This window comes from Mustela lutreola, chromosome 1 (genome assembly GCF_030435805.1).
Source record: "Mustela lutreola isolate mMusLut2 chromosome 1, mMusLut2.pri, whole genome shotgun sequence".
Taxonomy (NCBI): domain Eukaryota; kingdom Metazoa; phylum Chordata; class Mammalia; order Carnivora; family Mustelidae; genus Mustela; species Mustela lutreola.
In genome coordinates, this window is record NC_081290.1 from 69948521 (window position 1) to 69970912 (window position 22392).

The following is a 22392-nucleotide window of genomic DNA, read 5'->3' on the forward strand; positions in this document are numbered from 1 at the left end:
TCAGAAAGGAGGATTGATGAATTTCCAAGAGATAAGGAGGGTCTTCTTCTGGAACTGCGTTCAAGAATAGAATCAACCTGAAGCTAGAGAGGCAAAGAATGGAGAACAAGCAACATTTTATAACAACGCATGAATACTCTTTCTGGGAAAAACTTTCCCTTTCTATTTTTGAACGATTCATATTACTAATCCGCACATAAAGTTGATTCATGAGGGTCCAATGCAGGCTGTAGGATGGCTGTGTAGATGTTAAATTAGCTATGACTGGAAACCAAGTCACATTACTTCTAAAAATTGTCATCCCTCTGCCATTAACTAGACATTAACTTCAAGAAGGAATGTGTGTGTGTGTGTATGTGTGGGTGTGGGTGTGTGTGGGTGTGGGTGGGTGTGCATGTGCGCACACACGTGCTTCAGTTTTATTGGCTCAAAAATGAAGACTTTGGATTTAATGATTAGGTAAACGTGAAGGTTCTTGGTTCTAGGAACCTGAGGACTGTCACCATCTAGGACCATGATATGCTTAGAGGAGGATGACTGGGGAGATGAGGAAGAAGGGGTGAGGGTTGCAGGCACAAAGAGGTTGGGGGGTAGTTTTTGCATTACTGAGAGGACCTAACTAGTGAATTATACAAAGAAAAAGTATTGATTTTTACTGGATAACTTTTGTGTTACTAAAAGACTCCCCTTCCATGATCCAGTTTTAAGAAGCTTTTAGAAACAGAGGTACTGCTTAGAGTTTTGAGGAAACCTCATAATCTTCACCTGTAATTGAGAATAAGAAAACCTCATAACGCTGATATTGAGATTTTTAGAAGGTAATACAGGCAATGCAACTGACATAGGGCCTGGTATGTAGTACCCAATCCACACTGGTCCTCTTTACCATCATCATCGTCGTCATCAGCATGAGTGTCCTGTAGCACAAAGCCTAAATAGCTTTCTCTTATTTCAAAAATGAGTCTACACCAACTCAAGGCTGTTTGTACCTTTCTTTCTTAGGTCATACACGTCCTCCACCTATGGTCAGCAGGTGAACCACCCACGGTTCAGGGAGCGATTAGTGCTAGTCACATTGGGAAGGGGACATATAAACAAAAACTTGGCGAAATTGACCCTGCAGATCTCAGTTGCAGAGTGATGGTGGCAGTGGTGATCGTCCTGCTGCTGTAGCCAATGTAAAAAACAGTAAAGAGCCCCATGAAGCCAAAGTTGAATGAGCAGGACGAGGAGGACAGTCAAAGAAAGAAGGCCAAGGAGGTGGCAAGGGTCTAGGTGCTCTAAGGAGTGAAAGCCATTGTGCTGCCTTCATCCATTACTCTGAGTTCAGCCAGAAGTCATGCAGGGTTTTGAGCAGAGGCATGAGCAGACTTGTAGTGTGAGCTGTGTGGAGAATAGACTCACCACAGGGCAAGAGAGGGAGCAGGAGGCCAAGTAGCAGGTGTTTGCTCTAACCCAGGTGAAGGGTGATGGTGACTTTCACCTGGAATAGTTTGGAGGTGCTGAGAGTGACCACATTCTGGATATATTTTGAAGGCAGAATGAACAGGATTTGGTGACAACAAGGATGTGACCTAAGAAAGAAAGGAAACCACAATGAATCCAAAGATTCTCGTTTAGACTGTGGAAAGAGTAGAATTGCCACTAACTTAGTAGGGGAGGGCTGAAATGAAGCAGGTTTTAAGAGAAGGACTGAGAGTTCACTTTTGAACATTATCAAGTTTAGATGAGTTAAGTTTGTAAGAATGAATTAATAGACTAATGGAGAAAACAAAATAAAGCAACCAGGTAAAGCCTCAGAAAATATTTTAAACTGCAGTCAAGAGAAGCAAACATATGAAGAAATTAAGAGGGAAAGTTATCAGCAGTCACTCTGGAAAACAGTGTGGAGATTCCTCAAAAAGTTAAAAATAGGGGTGCCTGGGTGGCTCAGTCAGTTAGGTGTCTGACTCTAGATTTCAGCTCAGGTCATGATTCTGGGGTCATGGGATAAAGCCCGGTGTCAGGTTCCCTGCTCATCAAGGAGTCTGCCTGAGGAGTCTGTCTCTCCCTCTCCCTCTGCTCACCCCACCCCATCCACATGCTCACTCTGTCTGTCAAATATATAAATAAATCTTTTTTTTTTTTTTCCTAAGGTAAAAATAGAACTACCCTGTGATCCAGTTTTAAAATTCATTGACAAAAAGTCCTCTCAACAAAGTCCTCTCATACTCCAATTTATTAAGCAATACTAGGATGGGGAAGAGAAAGTTCAGTAACATTAAAAATATAATGGCTTAAATAAAACCACATTGGGAGAAGGAATAGTAATTTGATACTTCAGAAAACAGTCTGATGCAAAGGAAAACACTCCTGCGGGTTTCTTCTTTACCACTCACACAGAACACTTTATTTCTGACATCTCTGATCACCAGCTGTGGGGGATGCCTGTGGAATTGGGAGGCTCCACCCTCCTAGTACATGGATGTGTTCAGCAACCCAGAAGCTAGCTGAGCCTTGGACTTTTGAGATTTTAATGGAGGTTGATCACATAGCTTTAGTCATTTACCCTACTTCTAGCCCCTCTCCCCTTCACAGAAGGTAGAGCGTGGGCCTGAAAATTCTAAGCTTCTAATCATGTTTTGGTCTTTCTGGTGACCAGCCCCCATCCAGGAGCCCACCAAGCATTGCCTCCTTAGAACAAAAATACTCTTATCATCCAGGAAATTCCAAGGGATTTAAGAGCTCTGTGTCAGGAAAGACAAAATGTTAGAACAAAAGATGCTCCCAGTGCTCTTATCACTTAGGAAATTACAAGGGTTTTTTACTAGGCACAGAATATAATATATATTTCTATTATTTCACAATCATGGAGGCAGATGCTAAACCCAAGCAATATTCCAGATTTCAAAATACTACTATTAATTGTGTCCCCTCCTTTCTTCCACCTTTTTCACCCGCAGTACCACCACCAAAAAATAATAATAATTACTGGGTGTTTGCTTAGGATGTCTCTTTTTTTCTTTTCTTTTCTTTTTTTTTTTTAATTTACTTGACAGACAGAGATTCACAAGTAGGCAGAGAGGCAGGCAGAGAGAAAGGAAGGAAAGCAGGCTCCTGCTGAACAGAGAGCCGATGCGGGGCTCAATCCCAGAACCCTGGGATCATGACCTGAGCCGAAAGCAGAGGCTTAACCCACTGAGCCACCCAGGCGCCCCAGGATGTCTCATTTTAAGTCTCAAAAAATCTTATGAGTAAGTGATATTATTATCACTATTATAGATGAAAAAAATTAACTTAAAAGTGTTAAGTAAATTGTCCAATACCACATCGCTAGTAAGTTTCAGAGAAAATAAACAAAAATAGAATGGGTGAGAGGGAAGATAATTTATAGGCAAAGCAATTTTTAAGGATGCAATAATAGACTTATTTCAATCAAGAAAGATGGGCCAGATTCAGTAATCAAAGTCATATTAAGATAAAATTTTCCAGACATCTGCAAATGTAATTCAGATGGGTTCTCTATGAATAAAACTAAAGTAATGAATAATGACCAATATTGAGTTATGTTCTAGCAATTTCTAAAGTTAGAGGTTTTAAGAGTGTTACAAACTGAATGTTTGTATCCCCTCAAAATTCATCTCTTGAAGCCCTGACCGCCACTGTGAGTTATTTGGAAATGGGGTCTTTGGGAAGCAGTTAGGGTTATGTGGAGGGGGCATTAGGAGGGGGCCCTCACAATGGAATTAGTGTCTTTATGAGAAGAGACACCAGAGAGCCTGCTCTTTCTCTTTATCATGTGAGGACACAGTGAGAAGGCATCTGTCACAGATCAGGAGGAGATCCTTCATGAGAATCTGACCATGCTGGCACCTTGATTTCAGCTTCCAGCCTCTATTCCTGGAAGAAAATAAATTTCTGTTGTTTAAGCCACAGAGAAAATTGTATTTTACGGCAACCTGAGCAAACTAAAACAAAGAGTTACTAGACCCTGATAGAGTCATTGGAATAGACTTTCAAAACATGTTCTTATTTCATCAAATGTGTTTTCTTGTTGTTACTAGTATGAATTAAATTATAGAAGTTCCTGCCATTGTGGTTAGCCACAGACATAGGTCTGTGTTCTACAGGATAGGGTTTTCAAGAATAAGTTGCCAAGAATAAGACCTACTTAAAGAGAGACCAAGTGAAAATTAGAAGAAGGGGAGAGGGTAAAAGTGATTACTATGTTTGGGAATGCTTAGTAATCCAGGATAAATTAAATAGATTATAATAGTTTATGTAAATGATGGAGATATTATTTGTTGGACGGCTTGTGCCTGTAACAGAAGGGGTTGTGACAGTCTGTGTGGCTTATAGTCGTGACCTTCCACGTTATAATGTGAAGGCATTTTGTATTTTGGATGCTGTCCATTCCACAACTGCCACTGGATATAAAGTTTTGGGGGTTCTGAAGGGAGCTGTGGGAAGAAGCTTTTTTGCCTCTCACAGTACCAAATGGTCCCTGGTTGTGATTCAGAAAGTGAGAAATTCAGCGCAGCAGTACTTTGGAAGGCTATCATTGATCTGAACATTCCAGATTCCACATGTTATTTAATGGGAGAAGATGATACTGCCAACAAGAAACAATTCTTTCAGTATGTAAAGAAAGTAACTCCAGACACGGACAAGAAAGTTCACGCCGCTCTAGGGGAAAATTCAGTCTTAGAACAAAGTTTAAAAGAAGAGAGAGAATGATCCCCAGAAGCCTCTTGCTAAGAAGAAAAATCACATAGCCCAGAAGACAAGTTGCCTCAGAGCTCAGGAGCTGGCTGCTGAGGACTAAACTATAACCACAATTTTATGAAGATTTTTCAGATAAGGATGATAGACATGTTGACAAGCAGCTAAAAATAAATCACCACCATTTTATCTTTTGGTGTTCAGAAACCAGTTTTAAAAAATCAGAAGTGGCCTTCTGATTTCTACACTTTGGTGACCAACCCCCACACTGCTGCTGACTTGGGAGGTGCTCTTGAGTTTGTCTCCTGGTTTCTCTGGGCCTCAGTTTCTACAAAATGAATTCGATGATACTTACTCTCTGCTCTACATTCTTTGGTTTTATTTAACCCTAATTCTGAGTTCTGAGGAGTTGAAGAAAAAAGAGAAAACAGCTGTATCCAGGTTATATAAAGTGAGGGAAACTTTTATCTGGAACACAGACTTCAGTTCTCAAAAATTTTCAAAAGGATATATAGCAATTGCTCTTGAACTGAAAATTCTACTCTTGTGACCTTTAGTTTTTACAGTCTTTCTACTTCTGGCCAAAACCCATTCTTTTTCTTATATGGATTCTTTTTTAGGGAAGTGATGAAGACCTTTTAACTACTAGCAGGTAAACTGTCTTATAATCAGAAATCTTAGAATAATGTTTTAAAAGGTAATATCTGGAGAAATCATAAATGGCTTTCTAATGCACTTTATGTTGAAAAACTGGGACAGGACATTTGATCTCTTCAAATGTATCTTCAAAATCTATTTAGCATGAATAAAAGCAGTATACTGTTGCCTTGTAGCAGTGTCTTGAACTTTGATTTAATTACTTTATTTCCTTTTAATAAAAAAGTTCCGTAGGAATCTTTACTGTTGTATCTCAACCACTTTACCTGTGGATCAGTCCCATTTTGACCTCTAAAATAATTACCAGGTGATTTAACAAGGCCGTGTTAAGACTACATAGCAGAGCAAGGTAAAGTAAGAAAATGGGAAATTTCAGGCCTTTATAATACTTTAAAATTAGTACTGCCTTAGCTAAACTGTATTTCCTTATTGTGGCAGTAACCATTCCTCCTTCTGACCACACAGAAGCCCTGAATTCCCAGGCCATCCCTTGTCCACATTCCACCCATCATTTTCCCTGTTTGTCTACTCTGGCCCTGGGGTCTTCTGGTCCCCAGGTGTCTTCTGATGCCTGAGGTCCATCCTCAGCCCCACCAGCACTGTCAGTAATTTCTATTCACTTAACTAGAAGCTGCTTCTCTCTGTTGTAGCCCTGTCAAGTGGCTGCCCTTCATACCTGGGTTGGGATGAACATCTCCTGAAAACTCTCCTGGTTTGAACCTCATGGCCTCTGACATGCCCTTAGGTTCCCCATCTTACTAAGGTCATCTAATGACATCACTCTCCTCATTGCACAAGGATTTTGACTTGTGATTCCCTGTGTTGTCTTCAGCACAACTCCTCTCCTACATCTTGTGAATGAATAGCCACATAAATTACCTTTTCAGTTTGTGGGCCTGTCAGGCTTTCTCTGCCCTACTTCAGCAACCCGCTCCTATAGTCATCCCCTAGATCTTGTCATTAATCCCACCCCTCCAGAGTCTTAATTTTAAGTACTCTGTTTTCTGATTTCTTTTTTTTTTTTTAAAGATTTTATTTATTTATTTGACAGAGATCACAACTAGGCAGAGAGGCAGGCAGACAGAGTGGGGGAACCAGGCTCCCTGCCAAGCAGAAAGCTCAATGCGGGGCTCAATCCCAGGACCTTGGGATCATGACCGGAGCCGAAGGCAGAGGCTTTTACCCACTGAGCCACCCAGGTGCCCCTGTTTTCTGACTTCTGTCTCACATCGTGCCAGCATACCCTTTCTCGTTGTTCTTTGGCTGAACCAGCTCATTGATGCTGTAGTCATGTCTGTACTCTTCAACCCCCTCCCCCATACCCACTCTTCTTTTCTTATCCAGTTGAGGTTCCATGGTCCATCACTTAGGAGTCACCAAACAATTCCCTCGAATATCTCCCCAACTCCTTGGCCAATCTTCAGTTACTATACTTCCTGGGCAAAATAGATAAATGTAAATAGAGGATAGGTAGGTAGGTAGATGGATGGATAGGTAGATGATGAATAAAATAAAAATAAAGGCTATGACAAAAAATGGATAAATTCAACCTTTAGCTCACCTACTCCATACATGCATCCTCGCAGCTGAGTGAGCTAGGATAACCTGACGTCCATGCTTACAAGTTTCATTTGGTTCAGAACATCCTCGCTACTGTTGTGTGGTCCTGTATTTCCCTGGTCCGTTTGCTCTCCCACTGTCTTGGACCATTATTTTATACCTCCTTCTTCCCAGAACCTCCACAATATCTCCCCTCTTCCTCATTTGCAGCCGATTTATCTGGTTCCTGTTTCACCAAGAAGAGGAATTTGACAATTGCCCACGCTGTATTTACCAACCTACCAGCATGCACTCCACCTGCCTTCCCACCGTTATAAATGAACTCTGCTTGATATCTAAAGTCAATCCCTTCACTAGCTCTTTAGATTCCATATCTTCTCATCTATCTGAGAACATTATCCCCTTTTACTCTTGTGTCTTTTTTTTTTTTTTAAGATTTTATTTATTTGACAGACAGATCACAAGTAGAAAGGCAGGTAGAGAGAGAGGAGGAAGCAGGCTCCCTGCTGAGCAGAGAGCCCGATGCGGGGCTCGATCCCAGGACCCTGGGATCATGACCTGAGCTGAAGGCAGAGGCTTTAACCCACTGAGCCACCCAGGCACCCCTTGTGTCTTATGTTATTCCCTCTCTACTAGATCAAGTCTGTTAGCATGAAAAATTTCCCCCAGTCCCCCACATCTTCTAATTTATGCTCCATTTCCCTACTCTTCTGTATAGAAGATCCATTTCAAGAGCTGTCTCCATTTTGGTGTGGTGGTCTTTTTTTTTTTTTTTTTAATCATTTCAATATCTGTTTTTATTGTTTTTTAAAATTTTTTTTATTTTTTATAAACATATAATATATTTTTCCCCCAGGGGTACAGGTCTGTGAATCGCCAGGTTTACACACTTCACAGCACTCACCATAGCACATACCCTCCTCACTGTCCATAACCCTACCACCCTCTCCTGACCCCCCTCCCCCCAGCTGGTGGTCTTTTGAATCCATTCTCATCAGGATTTCATTGCTATTATTTACCTAAACAGCTTTTGTCATGATCAGGAGTAAATTGCCTCCATGTTGCTAAATCCAGTGGAGAGTTCTCAATGTTCCTCTCCTTGGCACATCTGCACACTGGATCACTATCTCCATAACACACATTTTTTAGATGGTATCTAAGATACTGAACTTTATTCCTTCATACCAATAGGAAGCTGGCTATTTCTCTATTTCTTTTGCATGTTGCTCCTTATCACCCTAACCTCTAAATGTTGAGGTGTCCTATGTCTGAGTCTAGATACAGACTTTTCAATTTTCATTCATTCATTCACTCACTTCTACCCACTCTCAAAGCTTTTGATATCATCTGTATTCTGATGATAACTATTTTTACCTCTATCCTTGACCAATCCCTTGAACTCCAGACTCTCACATCTAATCACCTGATATCTTTACTTGACCTTTAAATAAATGTCTCACACTTGGAATGTTAAAACTGAAGTCCTCATTCCTGTTTGCTGCTCACACCTTGCCCTAAAATCTTATTTATTCTCACAGTCTTCCCATCTCAAGAAATTACAATTCTGCCCTTCCCATCATTCATGCACTTGCTAGTGTCTGATTCCTCTTTCTCTTATTCTTCAGATCCAACCAATCATAGTATCTAGTTCTTTCTACCCTCAGAGCAAAAATAGAATCTGATGTGTCTCAACTTCATCCTAATTTCTCCTAACTCACATCCATGTTTCTCTCTTTGCTTCCCTGCAGTCTACTCTCTGCACTTAAGCCCAGATTCTCACTTTAAAACTTGTGTCAATATAGAATCTTCTTTCAGTTTGTCACCCCACTCACAGAGGCAAAGTTCTTACAGTGGCCTATGGAGATCTAGCTGACGTCATCTACCATTGTTCATGTTAGACAGGATGCAAAGATGTCCCCTAAGATTCCCACCTCCCTGGTGTACTGGCCATACATCATACCTTCTCTCTGAGTCTGGGTGAGACTTGTGAATATGATGAGATAGTTACTCCGTTTATTAGATTGCCCATATGCCAAAGCTGATGTGAAAATCACTCTGGTCATTATATCTAAGTGGCTGGGAGAACCTTGTATAAGTTTCTTCTATTTCTTTTATATATATATATTCTTATATTTCTCTAGCAGACTAGAGAAAGAAATTCTTCTGCTGGCCTTGAGAAAGCAATCTGCTCTCTGTATATTGCCTTTGGAGAGGGCCACATGGTAAGACCCTGAGGGGACCTCTAGTCGCTGAGTGTCAGTAATCTCAGCTGAGAACTAGTAAGAAATAGAGGCTGCAGTCATTGAGCCACAAGGAAATAAATTCTTCCAACAACCTGAATGAGCTAGGAAGTGGATTCTTTCCTAGAGTCTCCATGAGGCATGAGACTGCAGTGTAGCCAACATCTTGATTTCATTTTCTTGCGGCCCTGAGTTGAAGACATGGCCCAGACCTCAGCTCTATAGAAATTGTGAGTTTGTGGTCATGTGTTATGGAGCAAAATAAAAATAATGCATACCTCTCTTACTTAGTCTTCTCTCCTTCTGTGCTACCCAGCTTTAGCCACAATGGTGTCCATGCTCTTCCTTAAATATGCAAACCAGGGACGCCTGGGTGGCTCAGTGGGTTAAAGCCTCTGCCTTCAGCTCAGGTCATGATTTCAGGGTTCTGTGATCAAGTCCCGCATCAGGCTCTCTGCTTGGTGGGAGGCCTGCTTCCTCCTCTCTCTCTCTCTCTCTCTCTGCCTGCCTCTCTGCCTACTTGTGATCTCTCTGTCAAATAAATAAAATCTTAAAAAAAAAAAAAAAAAAAAAAAAACCACTTTAAATATGGGAACCGGGTTTCAAGGCCTTTTGGATCATCTGTGTCTTCTGCCTGAAAAGATTTTCCCCCAAGAAAGATATATGACTTGCTTCCTTCCTTCCTTTAGGTGTTTGTGCAAATGGCATTGTATTAGACAGGCCTTTCCCAACCACTGAATATAAAGCAGCAGCCCTTCTTACTTTGGTTAATGTTTTCCCCATGGCATTTATCATCTTCTGATGTCTCACTTATCTGTTTACCATGAAAGTTCAAATTCTGTGAAAAGTTGAGCGTGGATTTTGGTTTTGTTCTCGGTTGCAACTATCCTTATGTGTGAAATAGTGATTACAACATAGTAGGTTCTTAATAAATCTTTGTGAATGAATTAATATTTCCTGGGTTTTGACCTTATTTTTAAAGGGTTTTTGGATTAAAAAGAGTTTTGGATTAAAATTATTAAATTATTTAATTATTAAAATCATATTAAAGGACAAAAAAAGAGAAAGCTATTTTTAAAACCAAACTGTTTTATAACTTAATAACAGAAGAATGTAAAGCAAATCCAAATCCAATTAAGCATAAAAATATAGACACTAAGAATTGCTTGGTTTCAGAGTGCATGCCCAATTGTGCAATTTAAAGCTTAGTGAGTGTCTTACTACATAGGTTTGAATTACATTATACTCTAAAATTATGTTTATACACTGCAAAACTCTGACCATATTCTGAATAACTTTTTTAATTCTAGTTTTAAAAAAAAAAACCTCATCACTATTTCCTCCCGCTAAGAAACTGACATAAACCCAAAAGCACAACCCTGATAAAAATATGTATAAATCAAAATTTGAGTATTAAATATTGACCCATCACTAGTATAGTACTAATTATTTAATAATTGTCTAATTACCCATGCCTATTATCTGTGCAATGTTTTCACAATGTCTTAGAATATTTTTTTAGCATTTATTTATTTGACAGAGAGAGAGAGATCACAAGTAGGCAGAGAGGCAGGCAGAGAGAGAGAGAGGAGGAAGCAGGCTCCCTGTGAGCAGAGAGCCCAATGCAGGGCTCAATCCCAGGACCCTGAGATCATAATCTGAGCCGAAGGCAGAGGCTTAACCCCCTGAGCAACCCAGGTGCCCCTCTTAGAATATTTTGATTGGCTTAGTGACATTTACAAACCATTCTTGTAAAGAGTTGCTGCTCCAGGAGCAGGTCTATTTTTAGTAAGAGAAAAAAATGGTCTCAAAAATGTAAATAGATAAATACACACACACACACACACACACACACACACGCACAGGCACGCTTTTAAAAAAAAGTCTGCATTAAGTCAGGTTTCCCCAGCAATCTAAGCATAGCCTGTTATGGGTTTTTTCTCCCTATTATTTCCTTTCTCCTCCGATGGTCTTTGCTTAATAGATGCTCTTTTCCTCTTAATTTTCTTTCTTTCTCTTACTGAAAATAAAAATTCAGACAAATAAATATAATAAAATAAATTGAACCAACAAAAAGCCTTAGTAATAGTTTCTCTTTTGTGGGTCTAAATGTAAGTAATTTTAGATGGTAGATTCATTCCGTGAATTGGGGCCATTGGCTTGGGAAATTCACTGAACTTCCTGCATGAGCACCTTACTCTCCAGTTTGATGAAATGTCCCATGGTTCATGTGAACTTTTCTCTCTCATATGACACATCTCTGTCAGCAGATGTCTTGCAAGTATAGAGCATGGGATAAATTGACACTTTGACTCTGCCATTTCAAATCTATGTTGCCAGAAATTACATTTCATTCACCTAGAAATAACCTTTTAGTGATTCGGATTCTCTACTCCTAGACTAAATGGCTGTTTTTATTTGCTATTAATTCATTATCAGAGAAAATGGCTATGTCCTTTCTCATTCATTATATTTTGTAAATTAACACACATAAAAATTGACTTTTTATTGTTGTAGATGTGTAGATTCTTGTAACTACCAACACAATCAGGAAATAGAACTATTCTCTCACCACAGAGAAACTCCCTCCTATGGCCCCTTTAATTCATACCTCCACCCACTCCAACCCATACAACCACAATTTATGTTCTCTATCACCATAGTTCTTTCTTTTTCAGAAGGATATATAAATTGAATTACAGACTATATATCCTTTTGAGATTGGCCTCACTCACTCAGTCTTATGCCTTTGAAATTCATCCAAGTCATGTGTATCAACAGTTTTTTGTTTGTTTGTTTGTTTAATTACTGAGTAGTATTCCATAATATGGCTATATTAAAGTTTATTTAACCATTCCCATTAAAGTACGTTCTGGTTGTTTCTAATTTGGGGTGACTATGAATGGACCTGGTAAAATACTCATCTGTAGGTTTTTTCAATGACTCTAAATTTTCATTTCTTTAGGGTAAATACTTATGATTGGGATATCTGTGTCATATCATGTGTGTTGAGTTGTTTAAAAACCCAATCTGCTATTTTTCCCACCAGCAGTATATGAGAGTTTCAGTGGCTCTTCATCCTCATTAGCCATTCTAAGGTGTATAGTGGCATCCCATAAAACTTTAATTTTTGACCAATGATGTTCAGAAATTTTCCATGGCTTATTTGCTATCTGTATATCCCCTTTTGAGATATGTTGGTTCAACCTTGCCCATTTATTAATTAGGGGGTTCTTTTTTTTTTTTTTCCTTTTTTGCTGTTGAGTTTTGAGGACTCCTTATGAGTTTTAGAAGCAAATTGTTTGCCAGATACATAATTTGCAAGTATTTTTTTCTAGTCAATAGCTTGTCTTTTCATTCACATAACATTATCTTTTTTTTTTTTTTAAGATTTTATTCATTTGACAAATAGAGATCACAAGTAGACAGAGAGGCAGGCAGAGAGAGAGAGAAAGGGAAGCAGGCTCCCCGCCGAGCAGAGAGCCCGATGCGGGGGCTCCATCCCAGGACCCTGAGACCATGACCTGCACTGAAGGCAGAGGCTTAACCCACTGAGCCACCCAGGCGCCCCTAACATTATCTTTCATAGAGCAGAAGTTATCAGTTTTGATGAAGTATTGATTTCTTTTTTAAATCATGCTTTCGGTGCCATATTGAAGAACACTTTGACTAAGCTCAATTTATGAAGATTTTCTCCTATATTTCTTTTTAAAATTTTATACATTTTATGTTTCACACTTAGATCTGTGAATCATTTTAACTTTTGTTTCCATTGTGAAATCTAAGCAAAGGGTCATTTTTTCCCCTTAGATGGATATCTGATTATTTTAATACCATTTGTCAAAGAGACTGCTTACTCTTTTTCCATTGCATTGACTGTAACCTTGTCAAAAAAGAATTGGTTATGTTGCTGCTATATTGTTTCATTTGACACTATATCTGCTCTTTCACCAACACAACACAGTTTGATTACTGTAGATTTACTGTAAGTCTTAAATCAGTAAGTACAAATGCTCCATTTTTTTTCTTTCTTAAAATTACTCTGGCCATTCTATTTCTTTGCCCTTATTTAAAACTTTTGAATTAGCTTATCAATAGCTTCCCAAAATCTTGCTGGAATTTTGATTAGTAGTACATTAAATCTATAGATCAGTTGGGGGAAAACTGACATCCCTATAGAGCTGAGTCTTCCAATACCTGAACATGGCATGTCTTGCCATTTATTTAGATCTTCTTTGGTTTCTTCCAACAGCATCTGTAGTTTTCAGATATAAATTTTAGACATTTTTGCCCTTAAGCACTTTGTTTGGATCTACCATAAATGATACTCTTTTTGAAAATTTCAGTTTCCAGTTGTTCATTGCCAGATTATTGGTGAGTTGAAATTGTGTCTGTGAAACTTAGTACAATAATTTTAATATCATTTATATTTTCCAAGCTTTTGTGGTATCATTAGAACCTGTCCTTCATCCTTGTCACTCAGGTGACAGTGTGGGACCTGGGGGGATGGTCCAGTCCATAAATTATTTCTCCAAAGTCTCTGATAAGCTACTTAGAGTCGTGCAAGCACAGCTTGAGGTGGCCGGGTATTTATGAACAATGTGAAGAAGTCCCTTTCTTGAACTCCTTCCTCTTCACACCCTCCCTGGCATGTTCCTGTTTCCTGTGGCTTCCCTTTTAGATGTTCCAGCCAGAAAGCTTGGGGTTTATTTTCTTCCTTCTGCTATGCAACTGCACTCTCTTCTGGGGCGAAGAAGCAGGAGAAAAGAGAGAGGTAGCAGGGATTCGCCCTACACCCTTAGGGTCTCAATTCCAGAGAGGAGACTTTCCCTCTTTCATCATTTTAGGCTCCTGCAATTCCTCCCCGATGCCACCACTGGATTATTTGGAGGCTGGGACATGAGAGAGTGGAAAAAAGAAAAGTTATTTCCCAATTCCTCTGGAAATTCCTTAGGAACCCCCTTTTCTGTTCTGTGTGCCAGAATTTGAGGGCTTCTCCTGAAGCTTTATCTGTCTACCCCATTGCCCATCCCTAGGCTTGGGGCTTTATTGAGTACAGATTGGGAACGACACTTGGGGAAAGGAGTGAACTCACGGCTGGTTCAGTGGTATCTAAAATTCTGATCTACCCACAATATGCCTGATACTATTTACTTTGAGTCTGTGCATCCATCTGGGTTTTATACTGCATTCAGCGGATGCAGGAGAGTAGCGTGTGCTTACTTGTTCTACCTGCAGTACTTTTACGTACCAATGGGCAGACCATGGCATCCTATTAATTTTACGTAATTTGGGTTGCCTACGAATCCTGACGAATGCATTTACAAGGCGCCAATCTTGTTTTCTCACCTCACTTAAAGGATATGTCTATAATTTAAAGAGTTTACACTTCATATTTACACTGAATCAAGTTTCCAAATATAACTTACCACATTTACTTATTTAATAGACACATGAGGAGGCAAAGATGTGCTTTTTTTTAAAGACTGTATTTATTTATTTGAGAGAGAGTGAGTGGGAGAGAGAGCACAAGCAGGGGCAGAGGAGAGGGACAAGCAGACCCCCTGCTGAGCAGGGAGCCCACCAGGAGGCTTAATCCCAGGACCCTGGGATCGATCACGACCAGAGCAAAAGTCATATGCTCAACCGACTGAGTTGTCCATGTGCCCCTTGAAAGATGTGCTTTAACAATTTATTTGTATTGGGATAATTATTTATATTTGAATAGTACTATTTTTAGCAATAAAGAAGACCCTGTTTACCAGTTAGGCTGAAAACTGATAGCCAATATATTTGTGATGTGCTCGTGAAGCTCTGCGACCCAGACTATATAGCTGTAGTAATCATTACCATATGTTAAAGCATTCTTGCACTTATACCTAAGATCCTTTGTTTTTAGCCACATCAATCTTGTGAGATAAGTAAGATGGTTTTGTTTGTTCATATTTTATAACTAGGACATCTTTAGAGGTGCTGCATTGCCGGCTCACGGTCACACCGCTATTTACTATAGAGTAACCAAAGCCTTTGTTACTCAAAGTTCACTGCAATTTTGGCCAAGCCATCCTTCATTATTTAATGGTGTGTACATTGGCATGGATCAGTTCAGACCAAAACTATTGAGCTGCCCAAAACCCTTGACAAGTCTTGATATAAGGCCTTGAAAGACAGGCTGTATTTCAGTGTCTCTGTGTAGGCATTAGACAACTCCTAAGGACTTTTAATAGAGGAAAGAAAATAATACAGTGGCAGGGATGCTTTAAGAGGAAAACCTGACATGGATGGAATGGAAAAGAAGGTCCCTGGAAGGTGGAAGTAGATTCTTCAAGGGTAGTAAGAAGTGACAGAACTGATTGGGATGTTGCCATCGTGAAGGGACATATGCAAGAGACATTGTAGGGGGCTAGTCAGCAGGGCTTGGTGACACCTTGGAAGGTAGGGGCAAGGCATGGGTGAAGATGGAAGGTTCTTTGGTGGTGGTGGTCTTTGGAAAATGATATGCTCTTGGTGTGAGTGAGTTGGATTTGAAGGGAGAGTTAAGTCTCAAGCATATAGAATATAAAATATCAGGACAAAAGGAGTTTGGAGTTCTAGGTCAAGAAATGAGGACAGACTAGGAGTAGAGACTTAAGATGGATCCTTGTAGAAAGGATGGTTGAATAGTGGATAGAATGTCTGAAAGAGGGCTCATAATGAGCATGGAGGAGAAAACCAGGGAAAAAATTCAGAGTGCATAAGCTATAATGTGAAGAACTACTGAAAGTTTTATTTGAGTATGAGTTTGAAAGTATTATAGGGCTTCTGACATTTATGAATTTCAGCCAGAATAGAGGTGTGCTTAGTTATACATACTTAATGGAACTCTCACTTCTTTGAGCCCTAAGTAAATCTAGCATTGCCGGTAAATGCATTCACCAGAAAGATCATCAGGGTGCACTCACTAATTCCATTTGTTCACCTATGACCTTTGTTTATTTTCCTGCCCCAGTGAGATCTGTATTTTACAGGTACATGTCTAGACAGTTTAAATGCAAGGCATGTCTCACAGCTGAAGATTCCTGTGCCTAGCACCAAGACTACTTTATATGCACAAAAAACTGACAATGCTAATGATGGTTTCTCCCTGGATGTTTAGAGTCATTTGTTGGTTTGCATCTCTGTGGCATTTCCAAAACAGAACAGTTATTTACATGTTGCTCTTTAACGTTTCCAGAGGTTTTGTTTTGTGTTGTGTTTTTTTTCCTTTTCTTTTCGCTCTAGTAAGAATGGTATAGGAGGTGGTGAGGAATTATTCTTTGTTAGGAGACTGTTTTACACCTCCTTTCATTCAGTCCTCTAAAAATGTTGGTATGTTTCAGCCCGTGAGGTTGAATATTTCATTAGAAGCCATTAGGGGAGTTATTTTAAAGGCAGATTTTGAAGAACCTTAATCACTAATCTACTCTGTATGCTGAAAATCTGAGTGAAAGGGAGAACAGCTTTGTGTTGCTGAAAATTTCTGCTACTTCGTCTTCCATCTTGTTGGCATGGTTAAATATTTAGGTGGACAATAGCCCTCCTCCCTTACAAGACCTCCAGTGGAGATTGTGGATAGTATCAAATCCTATATATACTATTTTTTTTTCCTATTCATACCTACCTGCGATAAAGTTTAATTCATGGGTTAGGCACAGGAAAAGATTAACAACAATAATTTAGAACAATTGTGACAATGTATCATAATAGAAGCCATGTGAATTTGGTCTCTCTCTCTCTCTCTCTCAAAATAGCTTACTGCACTCACCCTTCTTCTTGAGATGATATGAGATGATAAATGCCTATATGATGAGATGACGTGAGGTGAATGACAGAGGTGTTGTGACATAGCGTTAGGCAACTGTTTGTTTTCCAGTGATATGTTAGAACTTCTTCTGTCGAGCACAGGTAACTGAGAATCAGAAGGTGACACTGAGAAGCAGAACCAGGAATAAGGGGGACTACTGTATTTCCCAAGTTTAATTAGAAACTTCGATGTTGTGATTGAAAGAAATACTGTATCAGCTGTGAACTAGTCATCTTTTAGTTCTCTTACAGCTTTTTGCATTAAACAGTGCTAATGATCTGTCAGGTTCTGAAATGGCAGCTTTTTGCTGCTGTTGTTCATGTAGATTGAAATGGTTATTTATTACTGCAGCCTATTCTTATTGCCACATAAATGGCTAGGAACGTGTGTAAAATCACTTTTGAGGCTGGGTTCAGTCAAATCTGTACCTTTGTATAAATGCCAAGATGCTGTGTCATAATGGTAGTCGAGTATATATGTATCCATTGGCTATTAAAAGAAAAACCAGCCCTTTTATTTGACTCTAAGTGTTTAGTCACCTCCCCGGTTCGGCATGCCTTTGGCTTGTTTGGTTTGTTTGTGGGGAAGGAAGGATGGGAAGCTGAGAAGTGAGGGGAGGCTGGACTATACCTGAGCTCTTTCCTGAGGTTGTATCGGTCCATGATGGCTTGTGGCGTCTGTGATAGAAGCAGATGATGGAAGCACAGGAGCAATGAGAGCAGTGCACATGAGTGCTGATACTGTATAAGAGCTGCTAGAGACCAACTCTTCATTTTCCAGCAAAGGAGACTGAAATCAGAGATCTGAAGTGTTACGTCTTTGGTCACATAGCTAGTTAGTGGCTGAGCTGGAAGTAGTACTTGGATTTCCTGATTCCTAGCCCAGGCATCTCTTCCACATATCTTTCGTGTAGATATGATGATTTCCACTAAATTCAGAATATTAGTGATGATTAATGGTTAAGCTGTTATTACTACCCCCCCATCCTTGATGGGTGATACATTGAAGGCATAATTAAGCATTTAAGAATGATTTTTTAAAAAATATTTTATTTATTTATTTGACAGAGAGAGATCACAAGTAGACAGAGAGGCAGGCAGAGAGAGAGAGAGAGGGAAGCAGGCTCCCCGCTGAGCAGAGAGCTCGATGTGGGACTGGATCCCAGGACCCTGAGATCATGACCTGAGCCAAAGGCAGCGGCTTAACCCACTGAGCCACCCAGGTGTCCCTGATTTTTTTTTTTTTTCTTAATTTGTAGGAAATCACCTTTGAAACACCCTTTGGAAGCATGAAATACATACTTCAAACTTGACTTTCCTGACTGAAAAGAAGTGTTGAATATCCGTACTTTGTGTGTGTTAAATTGTTGCAGGATAAATAGAAAACAGCTTCCATGTTTTATGTTCCAGTCCCTTGCCGGGATGAACTGTGCTTTTGGGTGTCTTGGATTCAGCTCTTTAGTTATAACTTGGATTCCCCATTTTGTCTCCACAAATCTCAGATGAAGAGACATGTTTTAGGGTAGCCAAAACTCCCTATCCAAAATGGTTTTGGGAAAAAAAAAATTAGAATCATTCTAGGATCACTAGATTAAGCAAGCTCCTTGTTTTGATTCCACTCTGGGAATAAGTGGTAACCTACAGAAGACAAAATGAAGATAAAATGAAGCTTCTCCCTCTCCCTCTGTCTGCTGCTCTGCCCAAAGGCATTAAAATTATTTTAAAAATATTCAGATAATTTTGTAAAAGATTTTATTTATTTATTTGAGAGAGAGAGAGCACAAGCAGAGCGAAGGGCAGAAAGAGAAGCAGACTCCCTGCTCAGCACATCAGGCTCCCTGATGTGGGACTTGCGCCTAGGATTCCATGAAGAGGACAGGACTGAAGGCAGCTGCTTAATGGATTGAGCCACCCAGGGGCCCTAGATAATTGTGGTGTTTTTGTTGTTATCCTTGTGTTTTGTTTTGTTTTTAAAGATTCATTAATATTTTTTATCATTATTATAATTATTATATAAGAATATTATTATTCTGCAGAGCGGGAAGCCAGATGCAAGGCTCGATCCCAGGACCCCAGGATCATGATCCAAGTCAAAGGCGATGCCCAACAACTGAGCCATCCAAGAGCCCCCCCATATAATTGGTTTAACAGGACTAGACAGAGCTATAGTTCAGAGGCTCGCTCCCATAGTATGTTGCTTAAAACTTTGAAAGATACAGCCGCATTGTAATTGATACAAACTTGTATTGTTTGCACTGCTAGGTATGTGAGCTTCATAATATCTGTTATTACTAAGTCTCTGTATCTTTAATGAACATGCAATCATTGTTTGAAATGAAGTTTTTGGGGCAGCTGGGTGGCTCAGTTGATTAAGTGACTGCCTTCAGCTCAAGTCATGATCTCAGAGTCCCAGGATCCAGTCACGCATCTGGCTCCCTTCCCTGCTCGGTGGGGAGCCTTCTTCTCTTTCTGATCCTCCCCTCTCTTGTGCTCTCTCTCTCTCATTTTCTCTTTAAAATAAATAAATAAAATCTTTAAAAAAAAAAAAAAGAAATGAAACTTGAGATCCTATAATATTTTACTATAGACTTAGATGCATATTCTAATAAAATTTCTGGAGAGAATGACTCAGTTAGTTGAATGGCTGCCTTTGGCTCAGGTTATGATCCCAGGGTTCTAGGATCGAGTCCCGCATTGGGCTCCCTGCTCCGTGGAGAGCCTGCTTCTCCCGTTCCCTCTGCCTGCCACTCTGCCTACTTTTGATGTTTCTCTGTCAAAATAAAAAAAATAAATAAAATCTTTAAAATCAAATATCTTATAATTAATGACATAGAAAGTCTATTGATGCTGCTGCTGTGACTAGCACTATTAGCACTGTTCTGCTACTAGGATGAAGATGAGGGCTGGAAAGAGTGATGAGTAAAGTACTGAGCACTTTACACCAATCATGCCACAATTTAATCCTTACAAATGAAGTTCCATGTGGGTTAAGTTCTTTGCCCAGGGTCATGCAGCTAGCAGGGAGGCCAAACTCTCGAGTGCACACTTTTAACCACCGTGGCATGTATTGGTTTATAACCTAGGCCTGGAGAGACTCTGAAAAGCCTACCTTCTGTTTCAAATCATTAGGGCATTGTTTGATTCAACTCAGTGAAAAAATTTAGCAAGTTATACATAAGTTTGCATTCCTATAAATGACTCTAGCTCAATTTGTTCAAGCAAAAATTTTTAAGCAACTCCTATAAGAAGTAAAAGATACGCGTAATTGTTATTGATGATCAGCTTGGGGGGAAAAGAAACTGCAAACCTCTAGAAAAAGCTATTAGTAGTGCCAATGAGAGCTCTTATTAAAGTCTTTATTTATTAGGTACTAAATAATTGTACAGAGTTAAGTCACATCATGATTTATGACAAGTTATTACTTCATTTTCCAGTGGGAAAATGGTATAATGAATAAGCTACCCCAGAATTGGAGCTAATGCAGTGTTTTACAACATCATATAGTGTCATCTATATACACATGTTTGTGATGAATATTTAAAGTTTCTATATTAATTGCAAATAATCGAGTCAATATGATGATTTCCATTGGTTTGTAAGTCATCAAAAGCATAATATTTCATATTTTAATAAGAAATCTTCATTTTAACAAGAAATCACTTTCTTTTTCTATGTACACAGTTTTTTATTTGATTACATTATGACAGTAGGTATGCATATGTCACCAGAATTTTCCTATTTCAGTTTCCTTAAAAGCATAATTTAAAAGGTGTGTTTTAATTTATGCTTTCTATATTTTGAGAAAAACCTGCCATGATCTAATAACATAATTTGGTTTCCTTTTCACCTAGTGTATTCATTATTTTAATGAGCATTTTGGAAAAATACTTGATACAAATTTTCCTAATCCTCTTTTCTGACATCTTGAATGACAAAATAGTGACATTTAGAAGAAATTGGTTGTAAGAAAGACACCATTTGTATCCCAATTAAAAATAAATTTCAGAAAAAGAAAAAAAATTAAGTATCACATTTCTAATATTAATCAATTAGCCTAAGAAAGAAGTTATGGCAAAATGTCATACCTATGGAGTGGCTTGCTGTCTATCTTCAAAATGAGAGTCAAGGGGAAAATGTCAGTTTGTCTCACAATTCTCCCATGTTATGATGGCCCCATTTATTCTGTATATTTTCTTGCCCAGGAAATGAACATAGAGAATCTTAATGGTTATTCATTTTATTTTTATATTTCATTATTGTTCACCAGAAAATTCATATGTTGACAATTATAATGAAGATGAAAAGCTTAATAATAAAATAACCATTATCATTAAATAGTTTTTCAATGACCCATATATGTGAAAAAGATCGAAACTCAGATTTCCCATTTTGCCATTTGGTTACCTTAGTTGATTCTTTCCATGTTTTTGAGTCTCTGATTCTTTTTTTTTCTTTTTTAAAGATTTTATTTATTTATTTGACAGAGAGAAATCACAAGTAGATGGAGAGGCAGGCAGAGAGAGAGAGAGGGAAGCAGGCTCTCTGCTGAGCAGAGAGCCCGATGCGGGACTCGATCCCAGGACTCTGAGATCATGACCTGAGCCAAAGGCAGCGGCTTAACCCACTGAGCCACCCAGGCGCCCCGAGTCTCTGATTCTTTATCTGATGAAGTAAAGGGTCGTACTAAATTATCTCTGGTTAACTTCTGCTCTGCATATACATTACTTTTCTTATGTTTGCTGGGAGAGAACCTACTTTACGTAGTGTCTTAGGAATAAAAATGGCGTTAGGGAAAAGGCACAGAATCAGATTTTGTGGCCGATGGCCAGTCAGAAAGGAATATAGGGATGTTTATATTTTTTTCTATTTTTCTATTTTATTCAACTATAGTTTCTTTTTCTTTTTTCTTTTTCTTCTTCTTCTTTTTTTTTTTTTTTTTTTTTTTTTTTTTTTTTTTAGATTTTACTTACTTGATAGAAAGTGAGAGTGCACAAGCAGGGGCAATGGGAGAAGTAGAAGCAGGCTCCCCACTGAGCAGGGAGCCAAATGTGGGGCTTTATCCCAGGCCCCTAGGATCATGACCTGAGCCTCAAGCAGACACTTAACAGACTGAGCCTCCCAGGCCCCCCAGCTGTGGTTTCTTTAACTGATGTACACAACATCCCATACACTTGGTAGAGGAGATCCATGGTTTATGCTGTTGTGGGGATATGATGTTGCCAAACAGGACACCGACGCATGATATCTGTGCCTGCTTCTAAGAGCCTGTAAGAGGTTTCACCGCCCTGAGGTAGCTTTGACAGTCCATGCACTTACCTCATAAACTCGTGGTTAACCAGGTTTTTGTTTTTGTTTTTAATTAAAAACAACAACAACAACACTATTAACATGTTTGAATGTTTTAAAAATACAT

General features: G+C 39.1%; 1 protein-coding gene across 11 annotated transcripts in view; it reads left to right on the top strand.

Moving 5' to 3' along the window:
- INPP4B (inositol polyphosphate-4-phosphatase type II B) overlaps window positions 1–22392 on the top strand; it is an 834661-nt gene that overhangs the window by 598339 nt on the left and 213930 nt on the right. The gene's annotated exons all lie outside the window — the stretch shown is intronic.